Genomic DNA, 16,022 nt, shown 5'->3' with positions numbered 1-16,022 from the left:
AAACTACTTGAAAAAATCAGAAAAGGTAGGTTACCAATTGAGTGTTCTGGCAAGATAAAATTGCCATCCAATTTCTGTAATCTAGGATTATTGTCCATTGCAGAGCTAATAGATGCAGTCTATCCAGCAGTTTTACAAAACTATTTTAACTGGTTGCAAGAGAGGACCATTCTTGCTGCTAAAAATGAAGATGTCCATGAAATAAACAATCAAATACTTGCCATTTTACCAGGCGTAGTCACTGAATACAAGTCTATCGATACCGTCATAGATGCCGATTAGGTCATCAATTTCCCAACAAAATTCCTAAACTTACTTGATCTGGCTGGATTACCACCACATCTTCTTTTACTTAAAGTTGGCTCTCCAATTATTTTACTACGAAACCTCGACCCACCAAAACTTTGCAACGGCACAAGGCTTTGTGTTAAGAAGCTGCTGGCCAATGTAATTGAAGCCACTGTCTCAACAGGGAAGGGAGAGGGTGAAACAGTTTTTTCCCAGTTTTACCACTCATTTCCATGGATCTCCCTTTTCAATTTAAGAGATTACAAATTCCAGTGAGACTTGCGTTCTCTATCACAATCAACAAGTTACAGGGGCAGACTATTAGGTACTGCGGAGTGGACAACTTTATGTTGCTTACTCAAGGGTTTGCCCAAAAATGTATTTATTCTTGCTCCTGGAGATGACACTAAAATGTTGTTTATAATCATGTTTTGTGTTAAAGTAATATTATAGTCAATTTGTCAAAGATTTTACATTATAATTTGTGTATTCTACTTATACTTTTAAAACCTGCAAAAAAAAAACATTATTTGAATAACACTGTAGCTTTATTTGATTCCTTTTCCTGTACAATAAAGGATTGCAATAAATAAATACCTGGGCAACGCCGGGTAATCCGCTAGTATATACTGTATATATTTTTAGAAGCATTTTTAGAAGCAGGTCAGCAAAGGCAACTTACATATTTGTTTTACTTTGTAAGGTCTATTGAATGTGAAACTAAACTCAAAAACAAACAAAAATCACCAGGAGGTAAACGTTGTTGGCAGAAGAGACATATAAAGTATTTGTTGCCCTAAAAAACGTTTTTCCTGTTTTCCTGGTGGGATTTTGTTTATTGCTTACATTGCCCAGCACATACAGTGTGGCTCTTTTTGCAGCACTTTTGTGAATAGATCTAATTGCTGGGGACAATGTAATTCCTGCGTAGGAGTTGCTTTATCAGTATTGCAGTGGACCTGGAAGACTCCTGAAGATGCTGGTTTTGGAGGATGCAGTGGTTGCAGGTTTCCAGACCTTCACTGCAAAGCATAGATAAGTGTTTTTAAAACTGACAGTAGCTGCTGCAGTTAAATGTTTCGTTGGTGTGGGTGAGCGTTTGTCATAATCAGCATACTTGCCGAATATGGTGCACAATGCAGAGATGGCAGGTCCATCCCCCAAGCTGCCATCTTCATCAGTGACTCTACTTCACTGCAATCTTCCTCAGCCATTGGATGGCCACTGATGATGTAATTACAGGAGCCAGGGAAAATGTTTTGGGAACTTATCTCTTCTGCCAAAAACCTCTACCTCTTGGTGATTTTTTTTGTGTTTAGTTAAACTTTAAAGTGTCCCATTTTGAACTTTAACAATTCAGGCAGATAAATATTGCAGAAAGGGACAGGTGATGTTCCTTCTGCAATAACATGTTATGTCTGATTGCACTAAAAATATGCACAAAAAACTTTTTTTGTTTCTGGCTAGCTTGACCATTTGCTAAATGCGTGTTTCTTTTTTATAACCTGACTATGTAACTATAAATGTGCATCTGAAAAACCTCCATACAAAAAAATAAACTGAAAAGTAACAACATTTTTCATCGCCTTCTACATCCAATTTTATACATATAAAAAAATCCACAAACAACTTTAACAATAGTGCTTGAGTCACAATAAAACCAAGTAAAAAATGTCAAGTTATACTTGAGTTCAACAATAAATTGAATTTTTACCAGTTACAACGTACAACCTGCCAGCAGCTGCAGGAGATTCCCCCAAGGGTTTGAAATAAACATTTTGATTGGCTGTCCCCACAGAGCCCTGTTCAGAAAGAAAAGAGCTTAATCAAGTCAACTATCTGTTCAAATTTATTTCACTTCCTTCTGAATCACCTCAGGAAATGCTGGCGCCAGAGTTTTACAGAAGTCCTTGTTACTGTAGAAACTGCTCTGCCAGAATATGATTGGAATTGCTGAGATGCCTGTGTCTGTATCTCGTATACAGGTGCAACGGCTTGGGTAGGAAATCACACAATAAACATCCCCCACTATTAGAATATTGTATATATTTGTTATGTACACACCATGAGCTTCATAAAATGAGAACTTATTCCAGGCAGCCCATCATATTTCTCTTTACTGGCAATATAAACACAGAAGATAAAAAGTTGGTTGGACATCTTCTACATATATTACACGCAATCAGGAGAAAAACAAAGTACACTGTCTTTCAGTTCAAAGCTTTGGCATATTAGAACGAAAAAAAAACATCATCTGGTCCTTTGCCTGTCTTAGAATTAGTTCAATACAACCTCAGATTAACTGAGATGAACAATTTAACAAAGACTAAGCTATAATGCTGAAGCAGTGTGTATAGACCACCCTTTAATATAAAGTAAAAATTCTGTTTCGGTTTTTTTTTTGAGTGTAACACCCTTTTTTTAATAAAAAAAGAGTGCAGCACCGCCCCCCTAATTCTCGATCGCCTAGGCGATTGACAATTATTGGAAGCGCAAAGCCTCCCAGGATACCTATGTCAGGCATCCCGGGATGCTCTTGGGTGCTCCTTCTCGGGCATGCGCTGCAGGAGCCTTTTCACAAAAGAAAAAAAATTTGCAGATCTCATGCATGCGCAGTGAGATCGACAATTTTTTTTTCCATCCTACGTCACCTGATCTCGAGCCTGGGTCGGGTGATGTAGGATGAAGAACCCAGAAGAAGAGACAAAGTTAGCGGCGTCTGGTGCGCCGGCTCAGGGCGGGATGCCGGGGCGATGCAATGCAGGACATCCCCGGATGGATCCGACTGACCGGCGGGATTGAAGGTAAGTGTATTTTTTTGTGGCCAGTTTTTAGTTTAGTTTCTCTTTAAGTATACCCTGAACACTTCCGTAGGAGTTAGGAGGGTAAGTAGCAGCCAGGTGCTGCTAATCAAATTCACTTGATAATTTGATCGTCAGCAATTGTGATCACCTCTATAAAGGTAGACATTTTTGCAGTTTGCTAGTGTGTGTTATCACAATGCCTAGGGGGAAAGACATCAGCATTGATCTTAGATAAGAATTTGTTGCTTCCCAATCTGAGAAGGTTCAAAAGTCAATTTCTAAACAATTTGAAATCTATCATTCTGCAGTGAGAAAGATTATTTACAAGTGGAAAAAATTTAAAACAGTTGCCAATCTTCCCAAAAGTGGACGCCCCAGGAAACCGCATGTGCACACATTCTTCCCAGGCAGTATATTAAAAACCTCCATTCCACCATTGATAAGTGGTCTTGATCTTCTCCTGTGTATGACCTTACACATGACCTAGATTATTAATTTAGACTAGGATTTGGCTTCTTGGATTATCCATTTTTTTTACCTGGTTTTTGATCGTTAACCTTACTTCAGCTTCTTCTTGACCATCGCTCATCAATTTGTATCATACCTACCAGTAAATTGCTGACATAGAATTGTTGTCCCACCCTGCTTCTGTCCTGTACCTTGATTGCAAGCAAGTTGCCAACCTCAGCCTTTTTTCTGACCTGCATCTGATTACCAATTTCTGCTATATTTTGCCAGGAAGTTTCTGACCTTGGCTACCTCGACTATGCTTCTTCAGCACTCCTTGTGTCTCTGTCTCCATTAACAGGTTCACCTGGACCAGAGAGGTAAGAGAGGCTTCCCATCTTCCCAAGCTGATATGGTATAAGTATATAATGATATGGTATAATGGTATAATATGATATGGTATAAGCTGATTTAAAAAAAAAAAATTCTGTTGCTTAATATTGAAATATGTCAGGAAGGTATTCATGTACAATGGTAAAGTACTGATGAGTCCACGTTAATGTTCCAGAGACAGCAGGAAAAGCAAAAAAAGCACACAATGTGACACGTACACTGTTTCCCTATCACCTGAGGTCACCTGACTCTCATTTGTACTTTCTTAGACTTCAGCAGAGACATTTAATAAGAATATTGAATATGAGCATAAGTAGTTTATCTACTGGGTTAAGGGCAGAGGCAAAATGATGCTAAGCCTGGGTAATGTGTGTGCAAAGATGATACATACTTTCTTGGTAAAAGGAAAAATAAAGATGCTGTCATAGGGGTTGGTAAAAATATTATTAACAATAATTCATCAGTTAGACAGGGACCAAAAAGAGTAAAGCTGCTGTATAATGACTGTCACACCAAATCCTGTACAGCAACAATTTTCCATAAATATTTCTGCTAACAGAAACTATAATATATAATTCTAAAATATTTTCTACAACTACTTCAAAAAAAATCCAGGAGGTGTTTTTAAAAATGTGTCTGCCTGTTTCTACAGTTTTAACTGCAAACAATCTATTGAAGAAACCCAAATTTGTTCTAATTGCTAAACAGTAACAAGTTGCTTCAGATATGGCACACCTAGCTATTCAGTAATAATTCACATGTAACTGCACATGTAACCCCAGGGTTAATATGTGTGATAAGCAACCATATTTACCTTCTATGGAGAAATCAACCATTAATTTTTGTAATTTTGGTGTGTCACCACCCACACCAAAGTGAGTCTTTGCAAGTAGTATTACTTAAAGACCATTTATATTGCCTTTATATTTAATCAGATCCCTGGGTATGCAGCTTATTCCAGTACCCAGAGATGTAGCTTACTTCCTGGAGGGTATGTGACTGCATTATGGGGACATTTATGGTCTATTCATCTACTTTAATGATGAGTATTTGTAGAAATATGATTGAGCTTCATAATCAATTTGTGTTCCTAAAATGTATTGCTGGCCAAAGGCATGTCCTACAAGGTGATAAGGAAATCAAAATCCTCTGTTCACAGTGAAAGTTTTGAAAGTTTATTTAGAAGAGAAAGTTAAAAAGTAAAAGTGTAGGGACAGAAAAGCAAAAGATTACCACAAGTGGAGACCCTCATTGCCGGTTGTTGAGGATCTAACTTGATAGCCATGTTGAAGGCTTATTTAAGCTAAAATTCTGGCATCATCCAGAAGCTCCCAGACATAAACATCAGATATATTAAGTCATTCACTGGAAGTTACACAAAGTTCACATTAGACATTACAACATGAGAGACACACGTTCTTGTTATGTTGGAACAACTAATCAATTGACTGTCCTTCATAGCCCCACAATGTCTCACCAAGAAGACCAAACTATCCTCATGGTCATCAACAAGACATTCCTGAAAAATGACTATTTGTGCTCATACCATTTTCTAGTACAACTCATTCTATCAAGCGAACCTGTATTAAATAAAGAACTATAACATAGAATATAATTGGAAAGCATATAATTATAATTTTCTTTATTAAAGGTGACATGTTATGGGGGACTGATAATCCTAATACTGGTTCGATAAAAAACAAAAAATCCCCAAAAACATACAGAGTTGAGTAATAACTAAAAACTAACCAGATTTCAGATAAATGAAGTTGGGTGAAAAAAAGATCAATTCTGATTGGCTGTTCAGCTGGTATCAACATCATTAGTTCCTTGCAGAGTGTGCCTAACAGAGCCAATCGATTTGTGTCAGTTACCGTATTTTTCGGCGTATAAGACGCTCCGGCATATAAGACGCACCCAATTTTAAAGGAGGAAAATCTAGAAAAAAAAGATTCTGAACCAAATACTGTAGTAAAATATTTTATATCAACTAAAAAGTGCGTCTTATACACCGAAAAATACGGTATTTGAAGCAAGTTCAGAGATAGAACATCTGACCTTTCAGGATTTTTCTGATCTATATACTTATTCCAGGTTAGTGATATAAAATGTGTTGAAGTCATCAGGTCAGCATGACAGCACCGCTGACTGGCTACTTGTGTTGACAATGACCTGGGGCATTTAATCCTTAAGGCAGCTAAGGTCCCATAATTGCTAAAGCCCCCTGCCTTGTACAGCACAGTTTTCTCTGTGCCGGTCCCAACCCCCTATGCCATCATCTGCCTTTTCAACGCCATAAATGGAAACTCCATAAATGGTGCCTGAAAGCATTTGACGTAATGGCACAAAGTCCACACGTTATTATAACTGAGAATGCGTGTCAACCCAGTGAGAGCTCTGACATTGACACGCATGCTACACTCTTCTGGTCGGCCTTACATCACACAACTGCAGGCACTATGTATAGAAAAACTGGCTGATTTTTGTCTTTTGTTGTGCACAACGAGGACACATTGGTAACAGCAGCATTTATTTTCTCCAAGGTACAATTTACAGTCATGTGGATTTGGCTGAGATCATGCTTGAATTATGGCATGGAGGGGGCTTTGGTAAAACTGCTCTGTGGGCTTGCGCGGTGGGGTGGAATAAAATATGGGGGTCCTATGACAGAAATATGAACCTGGGGGTTAAAGATTATAGCATGAGGTCTTATGGCTGAATGTGAACATGGAAATTATGGATTATGACATGGGGGTTTTATGGCTAGAATATAAAACTGGGTATTATGAATTATGACATGGGGGTCGTATGGCTGAAATGTGGACCCAGGGGTTATGAATTATGGCCCTCTTACATGGGCATGAAAAACAATAAAAATTGTGCAACTGACAAAAATAAAATTTCTGTTTACCCACACCCATTTTGTGGCAACCAGACCCATTTTTCATAGTGACCATGCCAATATGTTGCTGCGGCAATGAATAGTTAGGCTCACTTTCCCACTTGCCTTAGGCCCTGCTTTTTGTTAAGACACCCCTGCTGATGACTCCACTAGATTGAGTGTTTCTATACAAAGAGGCTGATACAAAGCCAAATTCAGGTACTGTTTGCATTTGAAAAAGAAGAAAAAATGCTTTAACACAATGTGAAGCAACACACGGCACGTGTTAGTGTGTCACATCCCAATGTGCGGTGCTGTGTAGTATACCTTATAAAACAACATTTTTATGACATGGCACTTCAGCAGAACATCTTTGGTTTGAGAGATTCTAAATTTGACCCTCTCTTGTCTCACATCCACCTAATTGATGAAGGCCGTGATGTCTGGTATCCGCATAATATTGAACACATTTACTGGCAGCATATCATGATACCTAATATTATCTATGCTGAAGTACAATGATATGTATAGATCATGAGGGGTTCCCCCATATTTTTCTTTAACTTCTTGGTAAGAATTATTGTACATGTCATGGTATAGAATAAGGTCTACCATGTTAGCTTGGGTTTAATTAATACAAAAGTAAATCCAATGCTTTATATCTAAGTGTCTGAGCTTTTTTTTTGCTGTAGGCGGGTATGCTGTTATACCATAATGGTCACTTTTATTCTTACTACACATTTCAATGTAAAAAGGCATATTAAAAAACAATGAACATGAACATTTTCAGCCAATACAAGGCACTTCACTACACAGTTGAGTCATGCACCCTAAAAAAAAATGGCAAACGTATATACAGTGATAGTTTGTCCTAAAACATACAGGTTAAAAAGAATCTACATGTGAATGCCTGTTCAGTAAATAGTATTAGCTTTGTTAAAGCAGTGTGTATCATACGCAGTTTCCTTATATAAGTCTCCACTAAAAGCTTGTGTAACAACTCAAAACACAAAAAGGAGGCAAGGGTGAACCATTGCACCTTGTACAAGGACCCTATTGGCAGAATCTAGAGTTTTAAATTTTATGAAAATATGAAGATTTTAAAATACTAAAAAATAATTTAAGGTGATTTAGGTAAAAACTGTCACATAGCACAATATGCAAAAGAAAATTGTTTATGCTCCCTTGTCCCATCTTCTATTACTCCATTACTCTCCCTCTTTCAATGGCTTCTTCACGTCCAACAACCTTCTGGATGTGTTAAATGCCCAGTCCTCTGCTACACTTTCCTTAATACAGGACTATGAAGGGGTCAGAGGAAGAAACCACAGTTCTAGAAAGGGTGATCACAGGCATCTCCCAGTAGTGTCAATAGGACGCCATAGCTTTTGAATACAGCAACAATTAGAGGAACGGGTGACAAAACAGAAGTATAAATCTTCTACATTTGAAGGTGGTGTTTTTTGACAGTTTTTTTCTTAATGACATTGGCAAGTTAGAGCTTGTACAAGATTTTACTGATTGATATTATTCAGTTCCAATATCTCAAACTGTGTAATAGAGAAAAAATATTTCCAGACCAACAATATCAAAACTTCATAGCCCTTCAGTTTTACATTCAATAATTTCCATTATAAACAAGTATAGGAACATCCATTATGCAATGTTATCTTAAGCATGCTGTTTTCTATGGGTCCTATTTATAAACCAGTGAATCTGAAAGTCACCAAACATTCACTACCATATGTTTTTAATGGCAGTGACTAATTCGGCACCAATGTGCAATGAATATCTGAATAACTGTTTTATAAATAGGATGTTGTGTATTTTAAAAAATATTAAATATAATACCTTTTGGAAACACTTTATAATTTACTCTTTATTTGTATCAGAGCTCCAACATTGCTGAATTAGCTAGGATTCATTTATAATTTATATTTTATTTCCAGAGATGTATTTCTATAACATTTCCTATGTTTATGAGAATAACCACCAGGAGGCAGCATTAAAGCAGCACACTTCTAATGTCAAGTGCTATGTAGGAGGCAGCAATAACTGCTACTCAAGGTGACAGCAGGATCCTTGTGTTATATACACATTATTATACTGGATTTCCACAATGCATATAGCCATAAAAACTATAATAAGCCAGGCTCCACTAGCAGTGTAAATACAGCCTTTAAATATAATAATAGCAACAAAATGATTCAGCCTGAAACTGTATACATAAATGAGAATTATACAGCAACAGAAAGGTGAAAAAAATGTAATTTATCTGAAATATGGTAGATGATAACTCAGCGTTTTATGCTATTTTGTTGATTTTACCAATCATATTTTTATTTTACAATGTATGAAAGTTCTTAGTGCAACTTGCAGACACAAGGTAGGACAGCTGATTCACACATATGTACTTTAGTGCATGTATGTACCCGTGTATTCTCAACATGCGTTATCATTCCCTAATGCGGTGCATGGTAACAAACTATATGAACAGGTAGGCATGCACTTGTACTGAAGCAACACAGCAGTTCAAAGATGGGATCTGCACTGTTTTAGAGAACACACTATACAATGTCCTCTAATGCAGTGCAATGCAACATAATGCACCCTGAAGGTGCTATGATGATCGAATGGCACAGCCAGTGTTATCACTTACATTTCTAAAGCACATGTATTTGGATAGCCCTAAAAAGATGCACATGCAATATCAATGGGAGGATAAAACCCCAAGAGCCCCTTGCATTGTATTATCAAACAGGCAAACCTCAGACAGGCATGGCTTGATTATTATAACTGTTATTTATACAGCAACATATTGTGCAGAGCTTTACAAAGTCCCTAGTCCCATCACTAACTGTTCCTATGGTCCTTGGCATAAATACATGACTGTGACAAGGCAAAGAAACGCATTCAGTCCCCACCAAACCCCCTCCCCCCCTAAAATAACACACCACAACATTTTGGTTAAATGGCTCATAGGCCCCTATTACAAACATAAATATCTTTAAATAACTTTAAACCATAACAAATAACCATATCTTAACACAAAATTATCTGGTAACACTACACCAAAAAACATCACTCTTGGTTACGGTCATCGAAGGCCCACCCCCCATTTTCGACTACCCCTCCCTTTATAATGGGTCTGCACCACTGTAATATGTATGCTCCCAGCCACATCGACCCAGCTCAGGAATTATATCACTAAACACTGGCAGCCCACCAAAACTTCTCAAACCAGAGACTCCACACCATAGATGGGTCTCTTACCCCCAAAGAAAACCATACCAATAACCAATTTCTTTGAGGACCTCACCTCTGACCACCCTCAATACCAAAAACCCCAAAAGAAAAGAAAACAGGGCAGGCGGCAAACTTCTCTTATGCTGGCCCACTAATTGCCCCCCCCCCCCCCCCCTTATCAACCCTTTCTCCACCCTAACTCCATGTCACAGAGATGTTTCATAATTCACTAACTTTTAGTAGAACAAAGGATGTCTGGAGCCCCAAAACCTTTTTTTTTTTGTCCCCATTGGAGATATTCCTTTCTGAAGGTCTCAAAACTCAACAGAAGGTCTAACTGTTCTCTAGTTTTCACCCTTTTTTAATCAGAACTATGCTAAAATAGCTGCAAAGTTAAGATAACATTTACAAAATGCACACATGCAGTCCATGCAGTCCAACGAGATCTTGAAACCTTCTAAAGTCATCTTACCTCCTCTTGTCTGCTTTATAATAATGACATACAAAGTAGAGATTGCTCTCATTGCTTCATTATGACCAGAGTAGAATACTTGATGGCTCAGGACAGACATCTAATGAGGGCCCCACAATATTCTCTTATTACAAAAAGAATGTATAGCAACTATAGAGACCTTGAAGAAAGGAGATGGCAGATTTAGAAGCATTATCAAAGTTTATCTTTTTGCAGTATTCTCCTTTTGTAACTGAGCTCAGCTTTTCATAAATTAGATAAAGTCTGTATCTGCCCTCTGCCTTCATAATTTTAACAACAAACAGCATATCGTACTGATATATTAGTATAATTCTGTATTAAAGCTCAAAAAAGTGATTTTTCCTCATTATAACATGTAGAGAAGGTAGAATGGTTTCTTGGTAGTTTGAAATATCCTACATTTATCTTCGTGCTACAAACATTATAGGACAATTATTTTTTTACAAAGGATAAATATAAAGGATATAATAACTGCATAAGCCATGTTTAAACTTAATAGTAATAAAATTATGATTATCACTGACACCACCTCTGATATTCTGAAACTTCCACAACATTTGAATTTAGCTTTTCTGAATTCTTGGTATTTGGGATATCCTAAACGTACATTGTTTGTTTATAGGAAACCTTCAGAAAATAAATTTCCATCTCATGACATTAGTTCACTGCTTTTCTTATAATTGCGCTCAAAGCTTGACGTTGAGTTAAAAGTTGTTGTTGTGTAATGATAATCTCAACTTTGGTGAGATACCTTAAACTATTAAAAACAAACTTTCCTGCATCTCATTTACAGTAATAAAAGTGCTGGTAAGGCGATCAGTCATTGTTCAGAATAGAGATGTGTAAAAATCTGAATATTTACTATAACTTTTTTTTATCTACTGTGTTTCCAACAAAACGTTAACTTTAAATCTATTAAGGGATCAGGAATTATTAATATCCAGTAATTACATAGGGCCAACATATTACACAGAGCTTTAAAAAGTCCATGGTCATGTTACTAGCTGTCCCTCAAAGGGGCTCACAGTCCCTACCATAGTCATTTGTCTTTAATACAGTCTAAAGCTACGTACACACTTCCAATAATTATCATTGGTAAACGAACGACGAACGATCCTGCACGATATCTTTGAACAATCATATAGCATCGATCCTGTACATGCAGATAACGACACGATCGTTCAACCATACTGTACACATGATAGATGCGATCGTTTGAACAATACAGGAAGTGACGTGCACCAGAGGAAGTGAATACTGTGTACAACCGATCGGGTCAAACAAATGACATTCACCACACTGTTCCTTTGTCCCTCTGTGCAATATGCCCTTCAAAGTGTTCTCAAGGAAGAAGAAAGCAGCTCTTGCTTTGATATGTCTGCTTAGTGCTGAAGAGGAGGACATTGAGAAGAAGCAGTAAATGTGGTGTAAGGATTGGTTGTTGGACGAGACAACATTTCACATGAGAATCTGCTACTGGAACTGCGCCACTCATTCCCAGATGACTACAAGAATTATCTTCATATGTCAGATGTCTGTTTCCAGCAATTACTTTCAGCACTTGGACCTTTTCTGCAGAAACAAGATACCTTCATGAGGAAGTCCATTACACCTGAGCAGAGGTTGATCGGCACGCTGAGATACCTTGCCACTGGAAGATCTCTGCAGGACTTGAAGTTCTCCACTGGGATCTCACCGCAAGCAACGGCTCATATCATCCCCAAGACGTGTGCAGCAATTATCGACTGCTTGAAAGATAAGTACATGAAGGTGGAGGCCCCATACAATCATTAAAACCAAATGACACATTTGCTTCATAACCAAAAGATACATTTTATTTAACAAAGTGCATGTAACAAAGTGCCAATAAAAAAGTATAAATAACAATAAATAACCATAAAAACAAAACATAACTATTTTAACAATATTAACAACAAAAAAAACAATTACCATTTGTGACACACTCCCACTATAAATCAGTGAAATGGAGGCTTTCATTGCCAAAACTGTACTGATTTGGTGTACTGGAGGAAGGGTAGTGATGAGGCTCATATTGGTGGCGTGGAGTGTGTACAGGTGATGGAGGAAGGCTGCGGCTATGGATAGGGGTAGGAATAGGAAGGGTATTGTGGGTTTAGTTGGTTCAGCATCCCTTTGTTCACTAAATCTGTCATGATAATCTCCATAGCACCTGCTTGTTCTGGGCTCATCTGCCGCAGTTTTGATACAATATAGAAGCCAAAGCCATCCAAGTGATCTTCTTTTTCATTTAATATGGACATGACTATCTTGAAAACTTTCTTTTTTTCCAGCTCCTGATGTTTCCTTTTCTGACCCCTTTTTGGTTGGAACTCATTGGAGTGGATGTTGTGGCAGCAGGTGAGCGGCAGGTTCACTGCAAAAAAAAAAAAATAGAACATATAAACAGAACATATTATTATGCATATTAAACTCTTCCTATGTTCTCCTTTCAGTTTCCTGATACACCAGAGAAATGGCTGGCCATTGCTTCGGAATTTTAAGATTTATCGAACTTCCCAAATTGTGGAGGAACAATTGATGGGAAGCATGTAAGAATTACCCCACCGGCAGACAGTGGATCGTAATAATATAACTGTAAGGGGTTTTTCAGCATCGTGCTCATGGCAATAGTGAATGCCCGTTATGAATTTGTTTTAGTGGACATAGGAAGAAACGGGCGCATGACTGATAGAGGGGTTCTGGATGGTACGCCATTTCACAGGAAGCTGATGAACGAGCAACTGCACCTTCCTAAAAACAGCCAAACTGTGGAGGGACTGAACTTTGTGTTTGTTGCAGATGAAGCATTTGCTTTACATGAAAACCTGTTAAAACCCTATCCTCAAAAAAACTTGGACAAAGAGAAAAAATGTTTAAAATTACCGGTTATCTCGTGCTAGTAGGGTGGTGGAAAATGCGTTTGGTATTCTAGCAAATCGCTTCCGAATTTTCCATACTGCTATCAATCTCCGCATGGACAAAATTGACAAGGTAGTTTATGCTTGCTGCTTGCTACATAATTTCCTATGCCGCAATAATTGCAGTGCATCATTTGGTCCTCTAATGGAGCAAGATTCTACTACAGCCACACCGGGTGAAAGCAGTAACCAATTCACTGGTCTAATGGATCTACAGGTTGCAGTACCGCAGAATGCTTCAGTGTTGGCTAGAGAACACCGAAGCAAGTACTTGGAGTACTTCAACACTACTGGAGCAGTAGAATGGCAGGATCGCATGACATAGTCTGTACACCCCAATGTTTGTAGGACTGCAATAAAAATCTCTACTATATGTTTTATATACTATGTACTATATGTAGCTCTCCCTGTGTTTTTATAAATTGTATAATAAAAATATTTTTTAATAACTTACCTGGTCTGGTGTCTTGAATATCTCACAAAGTCTCATCAAGGCTTTCCCCAGTATCCCTGTGTGTACATTCCCCGGCATTTTTGTCGGCTTCTTCCAGGCTGCACACCGATGGCCGACCTTCATCCTGATCTGTGGTGAATGCCAACAGATTAAAGTACCATAATTTAGGTACGTATATATCATCCGCTGCAGCACATGACCGCTTTGAAGACTTTATTTTGTTCATTTCCTTTTTGTAAACAGTCCGCAGGTTTTGTATATTGTGCTTCACATATTTTATGTCAGCAGCAGGATTCACGGTCTTGTCACACACACACATAAACACAATACAGTGAAGCACCTGTACAGAACGTTCATTCATCGCGCATGCTAGGAACATGCACGATCACTGACGGACCGTACACACGATAGATGGTGAACGATCGTCGTCCAATCAGATCCGCCGCGGCGGTCGTTCATTTCCAACGACTATCCTCGTTCGTCAGCGTCGTTGGTCACTTTTTTTTAGAAAGACTTTTGGTCAATCGGTCGTTCGTTTCCAACGATGATTATTGGACATGTGTACGCAGCTTAAGGTCAACTTTATGGTAAGCTAATAAACCTGCATGTTTTTGGAATGTGGGAGGAAACTGGAATACCGGAGAAAACCTGCAAAATCCATGCAGATAGTGTCCTGGCTAAGATTCAAACCTGGGACCGGAGTGCTAACCTCTGAGCCTCTGTGCTCCGGGTTACGAGCCTATTTAAACATGACTCAAGGTGCAAAGTGAATTCTCCTATTGGCAATCAAATAATTCATTTAAACCAATTATTAAAAATAATTATAAACATAAAGTAGTCATAGTTCTTGCCATCCCTTTTCATTTTTGAAAGGGAAGCTGCTCGCCATCCTCTAATTCTTCCCATCTTTCTAAAGCTACAATACCATCCTGAAATTTTAATAAGCAGTGGTGAGACTTCCAAGGGAAGCCTCTGCCAAAACCTCCTCCCCTCCTGCAGGGTGAAGCGGTTGTCTTAAGACACAATGTTCACTGCACACTGCCAGCTTCCAATTGGCAATTGGCAAGAACAAATCAAGAGCTTCCTGCATGCAGTACACATGCAGTACACATCAATTTCCATGAGTGTTATTTTACCCTGCAGGGACGAAAAAGATTTGGCAAAAACTGCCACCCTGCCAACTCATCATTAAGCAATGCCAGGGAGAAGTAGTTTGTACAAAGCAAAGTGTATGAGGAAAAAATGAGACAATGGAAAAAGAAGGCTTCCCTCATTTTTTTTTTCTTTTTTTAGGTAATGGTGTCCAGAAACATCACCGGCCATGTTTTCACCAGATAAAAAAAATGTAGATCAGGGAATAGTTTTCTGCACATGATTTAATTTCAGTGTTGTAGGCATTGCATGGGAGTAAAAATACAATATATTTTTCACTGAGGGGTTTTAACGAAAAATGTTTTTAATTCTCAAATAAAACCAGTTACCAATTCTACCCACAACTCTAGTGTTTAATTCACAGAAAAAGATTTAGCGTCCATTCACCTGAAATATTCTCCTAAATACTCCCCTATGTGTTTTCCTAAAACATGTACATGTTACTACTGTGCCAATATTAATTAATAATACAATTTGCACCTTAAAGGTATTCTATTACGGAAACCTGCCCAGCAAAATTGAACAAATTTATTAAGGTTGTGTATTTTAAAGCTTCAGCTTCCCTAAGAATTTCAAAAAGTTAAACCAAGGCAGGCAAAAAAAAGTTTGATGATAGATACATTTTGCTTCCGTGTTTATATTATTAGGCTGAAAACATGTAAGCTCAAATTCCAATATTTTGATTAAGTAATGAGCAAACATGACTTCATTCTGAAATGACTTTGCAGATATGCTATTTTGCCAGGCATGAGCCAGAAAATTTGCTCAGGTAAATCCTTCATAGTATAAAAAATATAATAAATATATGTACAGTTATTTTCGACACACTACATGGTACTTGGGAAGAGGGCTAGAACATGACCCTCCTATGGATATTTACTAATTATCTATGCAAGTACCTAAATATTCCAATGTTACGGTTACA

This window comes from Pyxicephalus adspersus, chromosome 11, assembly GCF_032062135.1.
Source record: "Pyxicephalus adspersus chromosome 11, UCB_Pads_2.0, whole genome shotgun sequence".
Taxonomy (NCBI): Eukaryota; Metazoa; Chordata; class Amphibia; order Anura; family Pyxicephalidae; genus Pyxicephalus; species Pyxicephalus adspersus.
The sequence above is the reverse complement of the archived record's forward strand: the minus strand, read 5'-3'. Positions refer to the sequence as shown.